The following is a 19,465-nucleotide window of genomic DNA, read 5'->3' on the forward strand; positions in this document are numbered from 1 at the left end:
ATTGCTGCCCACAACTCCTCTCCCCCCACCCCCAGAAAAAAATGGGCCTAATCCCATTCTCTCTAAGCACATCCTGTAATTATCTCTCAATAACATCCCACAACAAATCACTATGCCCAACCACTATTATCCCTCAATTTCTGGACCTGCCCCCTTATAACTCAATCGCTGAGCACCCACCCCACCATCCCCCAATCATTGCTTCTAACGCCCTTCATCTCCTAAATCCCTACCTTTAATCCACCATTATCCCCAAATCACTGCCCCCAATCACTGTCCTCAATCTCCCATCATCCTGCAATAATATTCCCTATCCTTTTTTACACCCCAATCACTGCTCCCAACCCTCATCATCCCCCAATCATTGCCCCTAGCCCTATAACCCCCCATTTGCTTCCCCTAACCCAGGGGTCTCCAAACTATGGCCCTCCAGGTATTGAGGAACTGCAAGTCCCATGAGGCCTTGCAAGACTCTAGCAGTCACAGGTAAGACTCCCAGAGGCAGTACTTAAACAGCTGCAGGGCCATAGTTCGGAGACCCCTGCCCTAAGCCATCATCCCCAAAAACTGCCCCCAACCCCCTCTCACAACATTGTCGTTGGCCCCAACCCATATCCTCCCCCCTCAAAATCTAATTTTCGCTAAAAACAGCCTCCAGTTAACAGTTCTCTCTCAATCACATCACTCAATTCCCCCCACCTCCCCCCAATCATGTCCTATGATCACCCCCAACTTTCTCAATTGCTGCAACCAGCCCCCCCCAATCACTGCCTAATCACTAACCCCAGCCCTCCCCCTCTACATCACCCAATCTCTGCCCCCCTGCCCACCCCCATCATTCCCCCTATTCCAATCATTCCCCAGTCACTGCCCCCCACCCCAATCATCCCCCCAATCACTGCCCCCAATCCCGATCATCCCCCAATCACTTCCTCCATTCCCCATCATCCCTCAATTACTGCCCCCAATCTTCATCACCCCCCAATCTCTGCCCCCAATCTCCTTCACCCCCCAATCACTGCCCCCAATCTCCATCACCCCCCAATCACTGCCCCCATCTTCCATCATCCCCCATTCACTGAGCCCCAATCTTCCATCTTCCCTCAATCCCCATCATTCCCCAATCTCTATCCCTAATCCTCTTCATCCACCAATTACTGCCCCCAACCCCCATAATCCCCAATCACTGCCCCCAACCCCCATAATCCCCAATCACTGCCCCCAACTCCCATAATCCCCAATCACTGCCCCCAACTCCCATAAGCTCCAATCACTGCCCCCAACTCCCATAATCCCCAATCACTGCCCCCAACCCCCATAATCCCCAATCACTGCCCCCAACCCCCATAATCCCCAATCACTGCCCCCAATCACTAGCCCTTACCCCCGCCCCATCACTGACCCTTGCTTCCCCATCATCCCTCAATCACTGCCCCGAACCCCCCCTCACAGTCCGGGGTCTCAGACTTGCCTCGGGAAGATCTGTCAGGTGCCCGGCATCCTGCTCTGCACCGGGTTCATCAATATTCAGAGCGGCCAGGCGAGACTTACAAGATTACAACATGCGGCCAAAGTCCATCAGCAATGAAGATGTGGAGGGGGGTCAAAATCCAGAGATACAGGTGGGGGGGGGAGGTGGTACATAGCAGTATTGAATGATCTGCTGCTACCAATCACCGAGCAGAGAATACCCCTCCAAAACCTACATTACATTGACATCCCGAAATATTCTGCACTCATCAAAATCTACAACTTACACCTCCATACTGCCTCATACTGACACTTCCTGTGATCACAATCTGCATTCCGGGGACACCTACTACTCACACTGAGACCCACAATACAGGCGCCGGATCTGATCACCGAGGGTCCATTATTTGAGAACCGCAACCAAAAGCTTAGCAAGCTGGTGGAGCGAGTCAATTCAGGCATTAGGTGAGTCGGATATAACCTGGAGGAAGGTAGGTTGTCAGGTAGGTATAAAAAAAAGATTTTTCATTTTGTTGTGTATTCCTTAAAACATAATTAAATGGATGTTAACATAAGAACCTAAATCCGGGGCAGCACAGTGGCTGAGTGGTTAGCACTTCTGCCTGGCAGTACTCGGGTCATCGGTTCGAATCCCACCCATGGCACCACCTGCCTGGAGTTTGCATGTTCTCCCTGTGCCTGCGTGGGTTTCCTCTGGGTACTCCGGTTTCCTCCCACACTCCAAAGACATGCTGGTAGGTGAATTGGCTCCTGTCTAAATTGTCCCTAGTATGTGTATGTATGAATGTGAGTTAGGGACCTTAGATTGTACGCCCCTTGAGGGTTAGGGACTGATGTGAATGTACAATATATATGTAAAGTGCTGCGTACATTGACGGCGCTATATAAGTACCTGAAATAAATAAATCCTCAAATCAACTCCTTTCATCACCTGCACAGCTGCACTCAGACTGGAAGAGGGGCAATGCTAGGAACCAGCCAAGTACTGCTGTGATGCCACATGACCTGACAGGAAGAGACAAGACGACTCTTCCCACTGGGCCAGGGGTGATAAGGGGACCCCACCATATTCCTTAACCCCTTCACGCCGACATCACACACAAATATGCGCCTCACAGAACTGGGCTTTTTTCCGTGGGACCACGTATTTGCACACCTGTCTTTGTGCTGGGAGCGCACCACAGAGCGCGCTCCCAGCACAAAGACCGCGCCGCAGAGCACGCCCCCAGCACAAAGACCGCGCCGCAGAGCGCGCCCCCAGCACAAAGACCGCGCCGCAGAGCGCGCCCCCAGCACAAAGACCGCGCCGCAGAGCGCGCCCCCAGCACAAAGACCGCGGTGTCACTGAGAACACCGGGTCCCGTTCTAACAATCAGGACCCCCGATTCTGGGACACATGATTGCTGTGATAGCCTCTGATTGGCTATCACAGTGATCAGTCACTGTACAGCCCGGCCCCCTTGTTTTCTTTTCCTCTCTATGAATGGAGGAGAGAGATAAATTGTATCTCTCTAACTCCTGGCATAGAGAGAAAAAAAATGTTTGGGAAAAAAAAAAAAAAAAAAGATAAATAAATATATATAAAAATTTTTTTTTAAAAAAAAAATACCTAGATCAAGGTTTGATCTAGTTCAGTGCCAGGGTTAGTGTTAGGGTCAAAGGTCAGGATTCAAAAAACGTTTGGTGTGGTCAGTGTGTTTTAGGTTAAAAAGAAAAAAAAAAAAAAAGACAAAAACGAAATGTGCACTATTGTTTCTGGGCTGTACTACGGGTACAAACAACAACAACTAACATACACATACATATATGGTATAGACACACATAGAGGTGGCTCAGGGGTGAGCACGCATGAGTGCCCCCAGAAAAAAATGACAAATACTCCTGCGCTTGGGGGTGAACTCGACAAAGGCTACAACTCCGTCCTGAATGGTGCATGCTTTGCTGCCCTCAAGGACTGGGGAAGTCCAAAAACACGAGACGCAAAGAAAACAAACAGAGAGCGCACCACCCTAGGGCAGAACCTTAAACACATTTATTGCTAAAAAGATGATAAGTATTATACTCACAAAGGACGAGAACGTCAAGAGCTCATCATAAAGAGAACAGCACTGTCCAGTCCACAGCTGAACACAATAGGAACCCTGGACTTCCAACGCATTTCGAGGTCTTGCCTCTTCCTCAGAGGCACAAGCAGCTTGCTCTGGGGGCAAGGAGCACCAGCGGGGAGATCCCAGAGGAGGAGGATCAGGGCTGCTCCGTGCAAAACCATTACACAGGGCAGGTAAGTATTACATGTTTGTTATTTAACTAAAATCTATACCTTTAGAATCACTTTAACATAAACCGTGATGTCACCTTCTTAACCTCCCTAGCGGTCTGATTATGTCCATATTTCTGTGCTCAAAGCGGTACTTTTTTTTGCATGGAAATATGTTGTTTTTTTATTGTAGGCCTGTAATTCTTAGGAATAACTCACTGAAATCTGTCCGAACAAGAGTCTAGTAAACATCCCGGGGAGGATAAAACTTGAAACACGAAATCATAAATTATAATTTAATAAATAATCATAAAAAATAATATAATAATAATAAATTTAATTCAATAATATAATCAAACCAAAAACACTGAAATGTGAAATATAGCGCCAAGTTCGCACATCGCTGAGCAAAGTCGCAGAATCGTTTTCAGTGTCTGATGAGGAATTTCCCCCACCAATCATTATCACTCAATTCTGCAAGTGGTTCTGATTTACTATCGCTGTTCTCTAGCCGGTCTAAAACCGCGTCTGACCTAAAGGGACGCTTTTTGGACGCCATGGACGTTTCTCAGTTTCCAGGCAGAAAGAACAGTAAAAATGCAGGCAGGGCGCAGGACAAAGCACTCGGGACAAAATGTATGTGAAATGGTTTGATACAGGAATGTTATACTATGTGATTTTAGTGTATTTAGTGAATGTCACTTTTTCACATTTTCAAATTTCCCGCCAGTACCGCCCCCCGTACGTCCCGACGTCGCAGGGAACGGAACCCGGAAGACAGATGCCGGCATCGGCCGGAGGACATTGCCGGGGACACTGCAGGGGGGACATCGCGGGAGCGCAGGACAAGGTAAGTGAAGAAGAGATCCCGGAGCAACGCTGCAGTGTATTCCCGAGTGTAGCTCGGGGTTACCGCCAGGGAGGTTAATAGGACTGCCCCACAAAGGAGTATAAATCACAGAACTGACCAGACGGAATTACACATTTTATGGCAGATGGTACAGCTTGTGTATTTCAGCGTTTTGAGTTCTGCGCTCTCCTACCTTCCAGCTCCGCCTCCTTCAAGAAAATCTGCAGCAACAGAGACAGCGAGGGGTTCACCTGGGAACGAGGAAAACATTGTCAGTTCATCTTATACCAGACCAACACTAATTACCCCCCCATGTTCTCCACCCTGAACTGACATCCCCGCTAAACACCCACCACCCTGCAGTGAACATCATGCCCTGTATAAATATCAACACAATTCACCGACACCATTATAGCCCCTAACATGGAACACAGAAACCCCACCAATACACATCACAGCTTACACTGACACCTCACTAATACCCCTCCCACTCTGCACTGAGACCCCGCTGATACCCCTCCCACCATGCACTGACACCCCATTGATACCCCTCCCACCCTGCACTGACACCCCACTGATACCCCTCCCACCCTGCACTGACACCCCACTGATACCCCTCCCACCCTGCACTGACAGCCCACTGATACCCCTCCCACCATGCACTGACACCCCACTGATACCCCTCCCACCCTGCACTGACACCCCACTGATACCCCTCCCACCCTGCACTGACAGCCCACTGATACCCCTCCCACCCTGCACTGACACCCCATTGATACCCCTCCCACCCTGCACTGACACCCCACTGATACCCCTCCCACCCTGCACTGACACCCCACTGATACCCCTCCCACCCTGCACTGACAGCCCACTGATACCCCTCCCACCCTGCACTGACACCCCACTGATACCCCTCCCACCCTGCAATGACACCCCACTGATACCCATCCCACCCTGCAATGACACCCTAGCATACTCCATTGAAACCTCAATATATCCCTCTCCACTATACTCCTGACACCCCCACACTATATTGCTTACTTTCCACTATCCCTCCTTACTCCCCACACTATACCCCATAGGCCTTGTTTACACTTGCTTCAAAAATGTGGCATTATACCTGCTTTTTCTTTTTTTTTTTAAGTGCTCTGAATGCCAAACAAAGCACCTCTCACTAAATAACATGGTTACCTTGCAGTCCTGCTCACACTGTTGTGTTTGCTTGAAAGATGGTACTAATGAGCTGGGGATCCACTGGGCAGGGATAATAATGAGCTGGGGATCCACTGAGTGAGGGTACTAATAAGCTGGTGATCTGCTGAACGGGGAGCAGAGCTGGGGATCAGCTGAATAGGGGCACTAATGAGCTTGGGATCTGCTGAACGGGGGTATTAATGAGCTGGGGATCTACTGAACGGGGGTATTAATGAGCTGGGGATCTGCTGAATGGGGGTATTAATGAGCTGGGGATCTGCTGAACAAGGGTAATATTGAGTTGGGGATCTGCTGAACAAGGGTAATATTGAGTTGAGGATCTGCTCAATATTAATGAGCTGGGGATCTGCTGAATGGGGGTATTAATGAGCTGGGGGGTATTAATGAGCTGGGGATCTGCTGAATGGGGGTATTAATGAGCTGGGGATCTGCTGAACAAGGGTAATATTGAGTTGGGGATCTGCTGAACAAGGGTAATATTGAGTTGAGGATCTGCTGAACAAGGGTAATATTGAGTTGGGGGATCTGCTGAATGAGGGTATTACTGAGTGGGGGATCTGCTGAATGAGGGTATTACTGAGTGGGGGATCTGCTGAATGAGGGTATTACTGAGTGGGGGATCTGCTGAATGAGGGTATTACTGAGTTGGGGATCTGCAGAACGGGGGCACTAATGAGCTGGGAATCTGATGAAAGGGGGCACTAATGAGCTGGGAATCTGATGAAAGGGGGCACTAATGAGCTGGGAATCTGATGAAAGGGGGCACTAATGAGCTGGGAATCTGATGAAAGGGGGCACTAATGAACTGGGAATCTGATGAAAGGGGGCACTAATGAACTGGGAATCTGATGAAAGGGGGCACTAATGAACTGGGAATCTGATGAAAGGGGGCACTAATGAACTGGGAATCTGATGAAAGGGGGCACGAATGAGCTGGGAATCTGATGAAAGGGGGCACTAATGAACTGGGAATCTGATGAAAGGGGGCACTAATGAACTGGGAATCTGATGAAAGGTGGCACGAATGAGCTGGGAATCTGATGAACGGGGGTACTACTGAGAAAGGGATCTGTTGAACAGGGGCACTAATGAGCTGGGGATCTGCTGAATGGGGGTATTAATGAGCTGGGGATCTGCTGAACGGGGGTATTAATGAGCTGGGGATCTGCTGAACGGGGGTATTAATGAGCTGGGGATCTGCTGAACGGGGGTATTACTGAGCTGGGGATCTGCTGAACGGGGGTATTACTGAGCTGGGATCTGCTGAACGGGGGTATTACTGAGCTGGGGATCTGCTGAACGGGGGTATTACTGAGCTGGGATCTGCTGAACGGGGGTATTACTGAGCTGGGATCTGCTGAACGGGGGTATTACTGAGCTGGGATCTGCTGAACGGGGGTATTACTGAGCTGGGATCTGCTGAACGGGGGTATTAGTGAGCTGGGGATCTGCTGAACGGGGGGTATTAGTGAGCTGGGGATCTGCTGAACGGGGGGTATTAGTGAGCTGGGGATCTGCTGAACGGGGGGTATTAGTGAGCTGGGGATCTGCTGAACGGGGGGTATTAGTGAGCTGGGGATCTGCTGAACGGGGGGTATTAGTGAGCTGGGGATCTGCTGAACGGGGGGTATTAGTGAGCTGGGGATCTGCTGAACGGGGGGTATTAGTGAGCTGGGGATCTGCTGAACGGGGGGTATTAGTGAGCTGGGGATCTGCTGAACGGGGGGTATTAGTGAGCTGGGGATCTGCTGAACGGGGGGTATTAGTGAGCTGGGGATCTGCTGAACGGGGGGTATTAGTGAGCTGGGGATCTGCTGAACGGGGGGTATTAGTGAGCTGGGGATCTGCTGAACGGGGGGTATTAGTGAGCTGGGGATCTGCTGAACGGGGGGTATTAGTGAGCTGGGGATCTGCTGAACAGGGGGTATTAATGAGCTGGGGATCTGCTGAACGGGGGTATTAATGAGCTGGGGATCTGCTGAACGGGGGTATTAATGAGCTGGGGATCTGCTGAACGGGGGTATTAATGAGCTGGGGATCTGCTGAACGGGGGTATTAATGAGCTGGGGATCTGCTGAACGGGGGTATTACTGAGCTGGGGATCTGCTGAATGGGGGTATTAATGAGCTGGGGATCTGCTGAACAAGTGTAATATTGAGTTGAGGATCTGCTGAATGAGGGTATTAGTGAGTTGGGGATCTGCTGAATGAGGGTATTAGTGAGTTGGGGATCTGCTGAACGGGGGCACTAATGAGCTGGGAATCTGATGAAAGGGGGCACTAATGAGCTGGGAATCTGATGAATGGGGGCACTAATGAGCTGGGAATCTGATGAATGGGGGCACTAATAAGCTGGGAATCTGATGAACGGAGGTATTACTGAGAAAGGGATCTGCTGAACAGGGTCACTAATGAGCTGCGGATCTGCTGAACTGGGGTATTACTGAGCTGGGGATCTGCTAAACGGGTGTATTGCTGAGTTGGGGATCTGATGAATGGGGGCTCTAATGAGTTGGGGATCTGATGAATGGGGGCACTAATGAGTTGGGGATCTGATGAATGGGGGCACTAATGAGTTGGGGATCTGATGAATGGGGGCACTAATGAGTTGGGGATCTGATGAATGGGGGCACTAATAAGCTGGGAATCTGATGAACGGAGGTATTACTGAGCAAGGGATCTGCTGAACAGGGTCACTAATGAGCTGGGGATCTACTGAATGAGGGTATTACTGAGCTGGGGATCTGCTGAACGGGGGTATTACTGAGCTGGGATCTGCTGAACGGGGGTATTACTGAGCTGGGGATCTGCTGAACGGGGGTATTACTGAGCTGGGATCTGCTGAACGGGGGTATTACTGAGCTGGGGATCTGCTGAACGGGGGTATTACTGAGCTGGGATCTGCTGAACGGGGGTATTACTGAGCTGGGATCTGCTGAACGGGGGTATTACTGAGCTGGGATCTGCTGAACGGGGGTATTACTGAGCTGGGATCTGCTGAACGTGGGTATTACTGAGCTGGGATCTGCTGAGTCCCTATAAATCAAATAGAAAATGAACCCTCACAGGGGATTCGCCAGGCTTCATGAAAGCATCAAAACCCCATGAAGAATGCATGCTGAAGCTATAGGCTCCTTCATTTGTGTTCAAATCAAAGCAATACTCCTTACTCCTCACTATACTCCGTACACCCGCCTCCACTATACTCCTCACACCGGGCACCTCTCACCTCCGGGCAGCCATCTTCCCGCTGGGTATTCTGGGTAATCCTCTGGAATCCCCACGTCCGACGTGTTGACGTTCCCTCACCCAATCGGAGCGGCGGCCATCTTCCCGGAGACCAGACTTGCGGGCGTGCACTCCGACAAGATGGAGCCGGGCAGCAAAATACAGCGGCCTCTAGAGGCTGAGAAGTCACCTCACTGTGCTGTGCTCTGATTGAGGGATCTCTGCTCTCTCCTGGTGTGAGATCAGTCAGGGCTCGCCCCAGGAGCTGACAATCTGTATCCAGTCAGTGTGCAGAGATCTACTTTTATACTGGTGACAGGATTAGTCTCAGGAGCTGACAATCTACATCCAATGTACAGGGATCTGCTCTTACTGGAGGCTCTGTACTGGTATTGAAATGGTGTCAGGAATAGTCCCATGAGCTGAAAATCTATAGTCTACAGCGGTCTACTATACTGGTATTAGAATAGTGTCAGGATTAGACCCAGGAGCTGACAATCTACAGCCAGTAAATGTACAGGGATCCGCTCTTCCTGGAGGATCTCTGCTCTGCGCTGTTATTGAATTGACATCAGGATTAGTCCCAGGAGCTGACAATCTATATCCCGTCAATGAACAGGGATCCGCTCTTCCTGGAGGATCTCTGCTCTGCACTGTTATTAAATTAACATCAGGATTAGACCGAGGAGCTGACAATCTACATCCAGTCAATGTACAGGGATCCGCTCTTCCTGGAGGATCCCTGCTCTGCACTGTTAGCGAATTGACATCAGGATTAGACCCAGAAGCTGACAATCTACATCCAGTCAATGTACAGGGATCCGCTCTTCCTGGAGGATCCCTGCTCTGCACTGTTAGCGAATTGACATCAGGATTAGACCCAGAAGCTGACAATCTACATCCAGTCAATGTACAGGGATCCGCTCTTCCTGGAGGATCTCTGCTCTGCACTGTTATTGAAATGGTTGCCTGCCCCCCCATCTCCTATATTCTGCTGACCTCTTGACCTGCTCTACAGGTCTGTTGCTTACCCAGTAGACCTCCCCCCACTGCAGGACCCTGCTTACCTGTTGCTGACCCATCTTGCCTCTTGGCCTGCTGCTTCTCTGCCTATCAGTTGCTGACTTGGCCTTCTTGATCTGTTTTACTCTGCCTACCAGTTGTTTATCCAGCCTATATCTAGACTTGCTCCATTCTACCTACCTGTTGCTGACCCAGCAGGCCTCTGGACCTGCTCTGCCTATTTGTTGCTGACTTAGCCTTCTGCTAGACCTGTTCTACTCTGCCTTCCTGTTGCTGACCCAGCCAGCCTCTGGACCTGCTACACTTATCCTATCTGTTTTTGATTCATCCAGGTTTTGGACCTACTCTGCCTATTTGTTGCTGTCCCAGTCTGCCTTTGGACCTGCTCTGCTCTGCCTACCTGTTTCTGACCCAGCCAGCCTCTGGACCAGCTCTGTGTTGCCTGTTTTTTGCTGACTCAGCCTTCTGCAGGACCCGCTCTACTCTGCCTGGCTGATACTGTCCCCGGTGGTCTGTGGACTCACTTGACTCTGCCTACCTGTTGCTGGGCTCTGGACTCCTTTGTCTAACAGTTGCTGACCCAGCCATCATCTAGACCTGTTCTACTCTACCTACCTGTTGCTGACCCAGCCTGGCTCTGGAGCTGCCTATCCATTACTGATCCAGCTGGCTTGTGGACCTGCTGTACTCTGCCTGCCTGTTACTGACCTGGCCAGCCTCTTGACCTGCTCTACATTATCTACCCATTGCTGATCCAGCCTGCCTCTGGACCTGCTCTACTCTACCTATCTGTTGCTGATCCAGCTGGCTTCTGGACCTGCTCTACTCTGCCCACCTGTTGCTGACCTGGCCAACCTCTGAACCTGCACTACTTTATCTACTTGTTGCTAAGCCAGCCTGCCTCTGGACCTGCTCTACTCTGCCTTTTTGTTGCTGACCCAGCCAGCCTCTGGACCTGCTACACTTATCCTATCTGTTTTTGATTTATCCAGGTTTTGGACCTACTCTGCCCATTTGTTGCTGTCCCAGTCTGCCTTTGGACCTGCTCTGCTCTGTCTACCTGTTTCTGACCCAGCCAGCCTCTGGACCAGCTCTATGTTGCCTGTTTTTTGCTGACTCAGCCTTCTGCAGTACCTGCTCTACTGTCCAGCTGGGCTCTGGACTCCTTTACTCTATCTATCAGTTGCTGACCCAGCCATCCTCTAAACCTGCTCTACTCTACCTACCTGTTGCTTACCCAGCCTGGCTCTGGACCTGCCTATCCATTACTGATCCAGCTGGCTTGTGGACCTGCTCTACTCTGCCTACCTGTTGCTGACCTGGCCAACCTCTGGAACTGCTCTACTTTATCTACCCATTGCTGATCCAGCCTGTCTCTGGACCTGCTCTACTCTACCTATCTGTTGTTGATCCAGCTGGCTTCTGGACCTGCTCTACTCTGCCCACCTGTTGCTGATCTGGCCAGCCTCTGAACCTGCACTACTTTATCCACCTGTTGCTAACCCAGCCTGCCTCTGGACCTGCTCTACTCTGCCTATCTGTTGCTGATCCAACTGGCTTCTGGACCTGCTCTACTCTACCTATCTTTTGTTGATCCAGCTGGATTGTGGACCTGCTCTACTCTGCCCACCTGTTGCTGACTCGGCCAACCTCTGAACCTGCACTACTTTATCCACCTGTTGCTAACCCAGCCTGCTTCTGGACCTGCTCTACTCTGCCTATCTGTTGCTCATCCAACTGGCTTCTGGACCTGCTCTACTCTACCTACTTGTTGTTGACCTGGCCTGTTTCTATTGCCTCTCTACCCTACTAATCTGTTGCTGACCCAACCTAGCTCTGGGCTTTTATTATTCTGCCTACTTGTTGCTGACCAAGCCTGACTCTGGATCAGCTTTAGTTTTCCAATTTTTTGCTGACCCAGCAGTCTGCAGGACCTGCTCTACTCTGCCTGGCTGATGCTGTCCCTGGTGGTCTATGGACTCACTTGACTCTGCCTACCTGTTGCTGGCCCAGCTGGGCTCTGGACTCCTTTACTCTGTCTACCAGTTGCTGACCCAGCCATCCTCTAGACCTGCTCTACTCTACCTACCTGTTGATGACCCAGCCTGGCTCTGGACCTGCCTATCCGTTACTGATCCAGCTGGCTTGTGGACATGCTCTACTCTGCCTACCTGTTGCTGATATGGCCAACCTCCTGACCTGCTCTACTCTATCTACCCATTGCTGACCCAGCCTTCCTCTGGACCTGCTCTACTCTATCTACTTGTTGTTGACCTGGCCTGTTCCTGATGCCTCTCTACCCTGCTAATCTGTTGCTGACCCAACCTAGCTCTGGGCTTTCTTTACTCTGCCTATATGTGTCTGACCAAGCCTGCCTCTGGACCAGCTCTACTATGCCTACCAGTTGCTGACTCTGCCAGCCTCTGGACAAGTTCTACTCTATCAATTTGTTGCTGATTCAGCCTGATTCTCGACCTGTTTTATTCTGCCTACCTGTTGCTTACCCATTCAAACTCGTGACCTTCTGCACTCTATCTACCTGTTGCTGACCCCACCTGTCTCTGGACATGCTCTACTCAGCCCACCTGTTGCTGACCCAGCCTGTCTCTGGACCTGCTCTACTCAGCCCACCTGTTGCTGACCCAGCCTGTCTCTGGACATGCTCTACTCAGCCCACCTGTTGCTGACCCAGCCTGTCTCTGGACTTGCTCTACTTAGGCCACCTGTTGCTGACCCAGCCTGTCTCTGGACCTGCTCTACTCAGGCCACCTGTTGCTGACCCTGCCTGTCTCTGGACCTGCTCTACTCAGCCCACCTGTTGCTGACCCAGCCTGTCAATGGACCTGCTCTACTCAGCCCACATGTTGCTGATCCAGCCTGCCTCTGGATCTTCTCTGCCTATCTCTAACTGACTTGATTGGTTCCTGACTACATCTTACCTCTGCCTATCTGCCTTCTCAGTGTGACCTCCTCCTCTCACTTGACCACAGCTCTGCCTGCTGTCCAGCTTTCTGTCTAACTCCACGGTTGCCGATTTCAGCTTGTCCTTGACCACCTCTCTAGCTTTCACACTGTTTCTGTTCAGCCCTAGTCTTTGGTGACATCCCACATCTGTCCTCATCACCTGCCTTCGAGAACAACTGGAACAACAGCCAAGACAGCCTTCAGAGCCTTCTAGAGAAGTGTGGGTCTCAAGACTGGATATGTGGCACCCATGCCACTCACATCTCCTCACATCTCCTCTGCACCATTCCAAGGGGACCAGCAACTAGAGAATCATCCATGAAGTAGTTGAAGGATGTGAACGTAGCAAAGCCAAGGGGTGGTGATGTCATATGATGAGTGAGAGCCAATGTAATGATGCCAGGGTGAGGTGATATCACGTATTTATAAGCCAAGTAGGGCGAACGTGTTGTTTTTTTTCCTGCAGCAGGGAACCATGTATATATGGCTGGGGTGCAGGGGATGAAGGGTTAATATAAAGGAGGGGTTTGCTGCCAGTCATTTCAGACATCTCTCTCCTGTGTCTCCTATATCAGATAAAGACATTGTGAAGGACTGCTGAGATAAGCTCAGTTAGACATTAGAGCAGCCTTTCTCAACCAGGGTGCCTTGAGGTTTCTTCAGGGGTGCCTTGGCAAAATGTCAAAAAATTGCCCAAAACTTGTATACAAGCCAAGCGGGTGGATCAAGCCTGCCTCTAGTTACACAAAGTTTCCATTGTGCACATTACGACCTTCTAGCCACCGGCATCCTGACAACCAATGACCTCATCATATGATGAGGATGTCAGCTGTCTGCGCAGCATCCTGGTTTGACCCTCCCCCGCCCCTCTCTGTCATTGCTGGGGGTCACATCAGCTCAGTGATGGAGAAAAACTGAGGGAGAGGAGAAACATCGGAATACTAGTCAGTACCAGTGTTACTTTGGAAGAATAAATCACCTCTAACGTTGGGTGTCCTACATGTGGGGTCGTTGCTGCGTTATATAAAACTATTAGAATAGGATTTCACATTGTAGAATGGGGTGCCCTGTTAAAATTATGGACAGTGTTGAGGCACCCCATTTTAGAATGGGGTGCCTTGGGACTGTCCATAATTTTTAAAGGGTGCCTTGACTGAAAAACAATTTGAGAAACACGGCATTAGAGAGCGCACACAATGTGACCCCCCCCCCAGAAGGGAAGGTAGTGCACTGAGCACTGCAGGGTGCTTCGGGAATGTGGATGAGCTGGCTTTGTGCAACAAACTCACCAAAGGAGCTCACGTACCTTTTTGGGTGTCAAGCTTCACAGTGGTTTTTAAATGTGCACTTTGACGCATTTGTTGTGAGCGCAAACACTTGTCGGCTTGCTGTGTTTTAGACCCTGGTCACACTGGGTGCGACTTGGCATGCGATTTGCAAATTGCATGGTAATGCCGGCCATACATGGGTCGAAATTCGACCGATTTTTCGTCCAACAATCAGACCTAAGAATAATCGGCCGATTTTCGCTCTGTTAGTGGGTCAATGGCACCGGCCGATTTTCGTGGTTCCTCCCCTTTTTCGGTGATCGGGCATGTTGGAAAATTCGTGAAACTTGTCCGATTTTCGACTCAATGATGGTCAAATCATACGTTCGTTTTTCCGAAAAGAATATGCGCATGAGCCGTGACCTGGAAGGAACAGACGTTTTTCTTGTTATATGGGGTGAACCAGGGGCGGACTGACAACTCATGGGGCCCCCGGCCAATAGGGGATCATGGGGCCCCTGTGTCCTCCCCTACACTCAAACCACACCCAAAAAGCCTACAAAAGGTACCAGGGGCATCTCATAGGGCCCCCTACTGACCCTGGGCCCTCGGGCAGTGCCCGAGTTCCCAAATGGTCAGCCCGCCCCTGGGGTGAACTTTATGACTTGGTCGGCCAATTTTCGAAATCATTGATGGCGCCATTACCGGGCAAATGACGTTTTCGATTTTCGGACGAAAAATCGTTCGGAATTCGACACATGTAACGTCATACCCTATTGTCGACAATTACAGCGGTCATATCGGCGCAGTTCCGACTTGGTTTCTAAAGTAGCGCATTTTTGGTGCGATTTTCATAGACATCTGACCATTTGGAAACTCAGGCACTGCCCGAGGGCCCGGGGTCAGTAGGGGGCCCCATGAGATGCCCCTGGTACCTTTTTCATAGGCTTTTTTGAGTGTGGGCAAGGACACAGGGGCCCCATGATCCCCTATTGCCCGGGAGCCCCATGAGTTGTCAGTCCGCCCCTGGAGTCGGATGTCTTGCAAATCGCAGCTCACAGCGGCATGACATCCCCACTTTAAAGTCGTGCGACTTCACTGTGCGTTGCACGATTTCAAAGTCAGGATTGGTGTGACCGGGGGTGGGGGTTAAGGACCCGATAACAATGAAGGGCAGTACAAGTGTCACGCGGGTTGTTTTTCTTTTTTGCGCATTCTGTGAATGTGCGCAATGACACGCACTTTTGTGGCGCGATCACGGAACGCTCAGATGTAAATGCAGCCTCACAGCAGATCTGTTTTCATGGATGTGCAGTGATTGTGCGAGCCCCTCCCCCTCCTCCGTATTACACAGAAGTTTTGCTGATGAGTAATGCGGGCGGGTCAGCGGTGAATTGTGTGTCCTCGGGGTATGGATTCTACACAGTGCCTGTTATGTACACAACACGCTGCCAACAACTGCTGCCAGACCGCTGCCAGTGATAGACGCTTCACACCTGGAAGACACAGCACTACCCCGGGGCACCTGCTGGGGGCGCCACCTGGAGAGGTCACTGAGATGGTACCTGATGTCTGATGTGAGCTCCCCTGGCACTCCGCCAGGTGAAATTACCTCTCGATTGACGATTGACATCCACAGGGAAACCTCATGGGAAATCACACAGAACATTTCACTCCTTCCCTCTTTACATTTTCCAGCTGCTGCAAATTGACAGTTTTACAGCAGAGGAATACAAAGGAGTGGAACTGCCATTAGATATATCTTCATATTGAGTCCATTAGGCTCAGTAAAGTGTCACTGTAACACTTGCAGGTATTTATTACCTCTCACAGAGATCACAGCTCTCCCCCTGACAATGCCTTCATCTACTTTTCCCTATAGAACTGTGGTCTCCAAACTGCGGCCTGAGGGCCAGATGAGGCCCTTTGCTAGCTTTTATCTGGCCCTTGGGGCGCTATTTCATCCACTGATACCAACAAGGGGGCATAATTCCCCCCACTGACATCAGTGATGGGGCACAATTCCTCCCAATGGCACCAACAATGGGGCACAAATTCTCCCACTCACACAAACAATGGGGCCCACTGACACCAATGATGGACCATAATTCCCCATACTGGCACAAATGATGGGACGCTATTCCTCCATATGACACCAATGATAAGGCACGCATTGTTTTCCAAATTTTAGTTCTTTTTCCGTTTATAACGCAAAAAATAAAAACCCAGCACTGATTAAAGTGTTACTAAACCCAGGACCCCGCATTCACTATATCCAGTCTCCCTAGACCCTGCATTCACTATATCCGGTCTCCCTGGACCCTGCATTCACTATATCTGCTCTCCCCGGACCCTGCATTCATTATATCTGGTCTCCCTGGACCCTGCATTCACTATATCCGGTCTCCCCGGACCCCGCATTCACTATATCCGGTCTCCCCGGACCCTGCATTCACTATATCCGGTCTCCCCGGACCCCGCATTCACTATATCCGGTCTCCCTGGACCCTGCATTCACTATATCTGCTCTCCCCGGACCCTGCATTCATTATATCTGGTCTCCCTGGACCCTGCATTCACTATATCCGGTCTCCCCGGACCCTGCATTCACTATATCCGGTCTCCCCGGACCCTGCATTCACTATATCTGGTCTCCCCAGACCCTGCATTCACTATATCTGTTCTCCCCGGACCCTGCATTCACTATATCTGGTTTCCCCGGACCCTGCATTCACTATATCTGGTCTCCCCGGACCCTGCATTCACTATATCCGGTCTCCCCGGACCCTGCATTCACTATATCTGGTCTCCCTGGACCCTGCAATCACTATATTCGGTCTCCCAGGACCCCGCATTCATTATATCCATTGTATTATATATAACCGCCAAAGCCAATGGCCACTATTCTATCCTCCTGCTCCTCGACCTCTCCGCGGCCTTCAACACTGTTGACCACCCTCTCCTCCTTGCCAAACTGCACTCCCTTGGCATCAAGGACGCTGCTCTCTCCTGGTTCTCCTCCTACCTTTCCCAATGCTCCTTCAGCGTCACCTACAACACTGCCACCTCCCCCTCCCTCCTCCTCTCTGTCGGGGTCCCCCAAGGCTCTGTCCTCGGGCCCCTTCTCTTCTCCATCTATACCTCCTCCCTTGGCAAATTTATTCACTCCCACGGCTTCAATTACCACCTCTATGCTGACGACACCCAAATTTACCTCTCCACCCCCCACCTCACCCCCTCACTCTCTGCCCGCATCGCCCACCTCCTAAACGACATATCAGACTGGATAACCTATCCAAAACCGAGCTCCTGGACTTCCCCCCACCCCGTGCCCCCCCCATCCTCTCCATCACTACTAACAACGCCACCATCTCTCCCACCCCACACGTCAAAGTCCTGGGTGTCACCCTGGACTCCCACCTCTCCTTCCTACCCCACATCCAACTGCTATCTAGATCTTGCAGGCTCCACCTCCGCAACATCTCCAAGATACGCACATTCCTCACCCCAGACACCACCAAACAACTCGTACACTCCCTCATCATCTCACGCCTGGACTACTGCAATTCCCTTCTCACTGGCCTACCCAAACAAATGCTATCCCCACTCCAGTCAATCCTAAACTCAGCAGCTAGACTCATCCACCTCACCAACCGCTCCACATCTGCCTCCCTCCTCTGCCAATCCCTTCATTGGCTCCCGATTGCCCAACGCATCAAGTTCAAACTGCTAACTCTGACCTACAAAGCCATTCATAACACCGCCCCAAACTACCTTACCGACCTGAAACCCAAATACTACCCTACCAGTGCCCTCCGCTCCTCACAGGACCTCCTACTCTCTAGCTCCCTGGTCTCCTCCTCCCACGCCCGATTGCAGGACTTCTCCAGGACTTCCCCCATCCTCTGGAACTCCCTACCCCAATCCATCAGACTGTCACCTACCCTCCTCACCTTCAGACGCACCCTGAAAACCCTCCTCTTCAGGGAAGCCTACCCCAACCTCACCTAACATCCGACCTCACCTAACAACTAACCTCCTCCACTCCTCCCACCACTCCATCCCCCACAGCCATTTCCTCCTGTACCACCTTCCCCTCCCTCCTAGATTGTAAGCTCGAAAGAGCAGGGCCCTCGAACCCCTCGTGTAGTGTATTGTTACTGTCTTGTCTCATGTTCTGTCCCCCTTTGTAATGTACAGCGCTGAGCAAACCCTTTAGCGCTATATAAATACTGTATAATAATAATAATATCTGGTCTCCCTGGACCCCGCATTCACTATATCCGCTCTCCCCGGACCCCGCATTCACTATATCCGCTCTCCCTGGACCCTGCATTCACTATATCCGGTCTCCCCGGACCCTGCATTCACTATATCCAGTCTCCCCAGACCCTGCATTCACTATATCCAGTCTCCCCAGACCCTGCATTCACTATATCTGGTCTCCCCGGACCCTGCATTCACTATATCTGGTCTCCCCGGCCCCTGCATTCACTATATCTGGTCTCCCCGGCCCCTGCATTCACTATATTTGTGGGTTTAGTAACACTTTAAGAAGTTGCCCTGAAAGACAAGCAATTCACAGGAAATATACTCACTAAAGATACACTTTAATGGGTGTTGGGGGATGGTCAAGGCTTCAGAATCCCTTTAGTGCATCCTGGGTTTTAGTAATGCAGATAATATTAAAGTTTATTTTATTAATACAATTTTTTACAACATATACATTTTGGGGGTGCAATTTGTGTTTTTTTTTTTTTTAGAAACAAAAACTGAAAAGGAATATCCAGCATGCAGCTGCCGCTCTCCTCGCCAGTCAGTCTTACAGTGTGGTTACAGTACCGGTTCTCTTTACCCGTTGGACTTTGCTGTGTGAATAACGTGATAAATATGTGCAGGGAAACCTCCGGCTTTAATTAAATCATTATCAATAACCTCTAAAAGTTTCCTCACTTTGAAATGTCACTTTCGGCATGCGTTCTGTACTTTCTGCAGCTTGATGCCTCGGGGCCCTCGATGTCGGAGCCGGCAGCTCTGCTGCAATGATCCAACTGACAGCTCGGCATACGCAGAGACAGGTCGGCGAAGCTGAACCTCCAGGATCACACCAGGCGGCTCACAGGTCCTAGCTTTTCATTCCTTTCCCATGTGGATGACTGATAGAATTGTT

The 19,465-nt window shown here is 50.7% G+C and overlaps 1 protein-coding gene and 1 long non-coding RNA gene across 2 annotated transcripts in view; one reads left to right on the plus strand and one right to left on the minus strand.

Annotated features, from left to right (window-relative positions):
* TJAP1 (tight junction associated protein 1) overlaps positions 1-4,851 on the minus strand; it is a 60,364-nt gene extending 55,513 nt beyond the window's left edge. The window contains exon 1 of the mRNA XM_089660913.1: positions 4,792-4,851. The gene's annotated coding sequence lies outside the window, so the exon portion shown is untranslated. The remainder of the gene's footprint in view (positions 1-4,791) is intronic.
* LOC149437425 (uncharacterized) lies at positions 1,690-19,238 on the plus strand. The gene is made up of 2 exons (XR_016308141.1): positions 1,690-1,935; positions 19,059-19,238. It is a non-coding gene; the product is annotated as an uncharacterized LOC149437425 (long non-coding RNA).
* The last annotated feature ends 227 nt before the right edge of the window (positions 19,239-19,465 follow it).

This window comes from Staurois parvus, unplaced genomic scaffold (genome assembly GCF_062004578.1).
Source record: "Staurois parvus isolate SC_StPar_1 unplaced genomic scaffold, SC_StPar_1.0 ptg001288l, whole genome shotgun sequence".
Lineage (NCBI taxonomy): Eukaryota > Metazoa > Chordata > Amphibia > Anura > Ranidae > Staurois > Staurois parvus.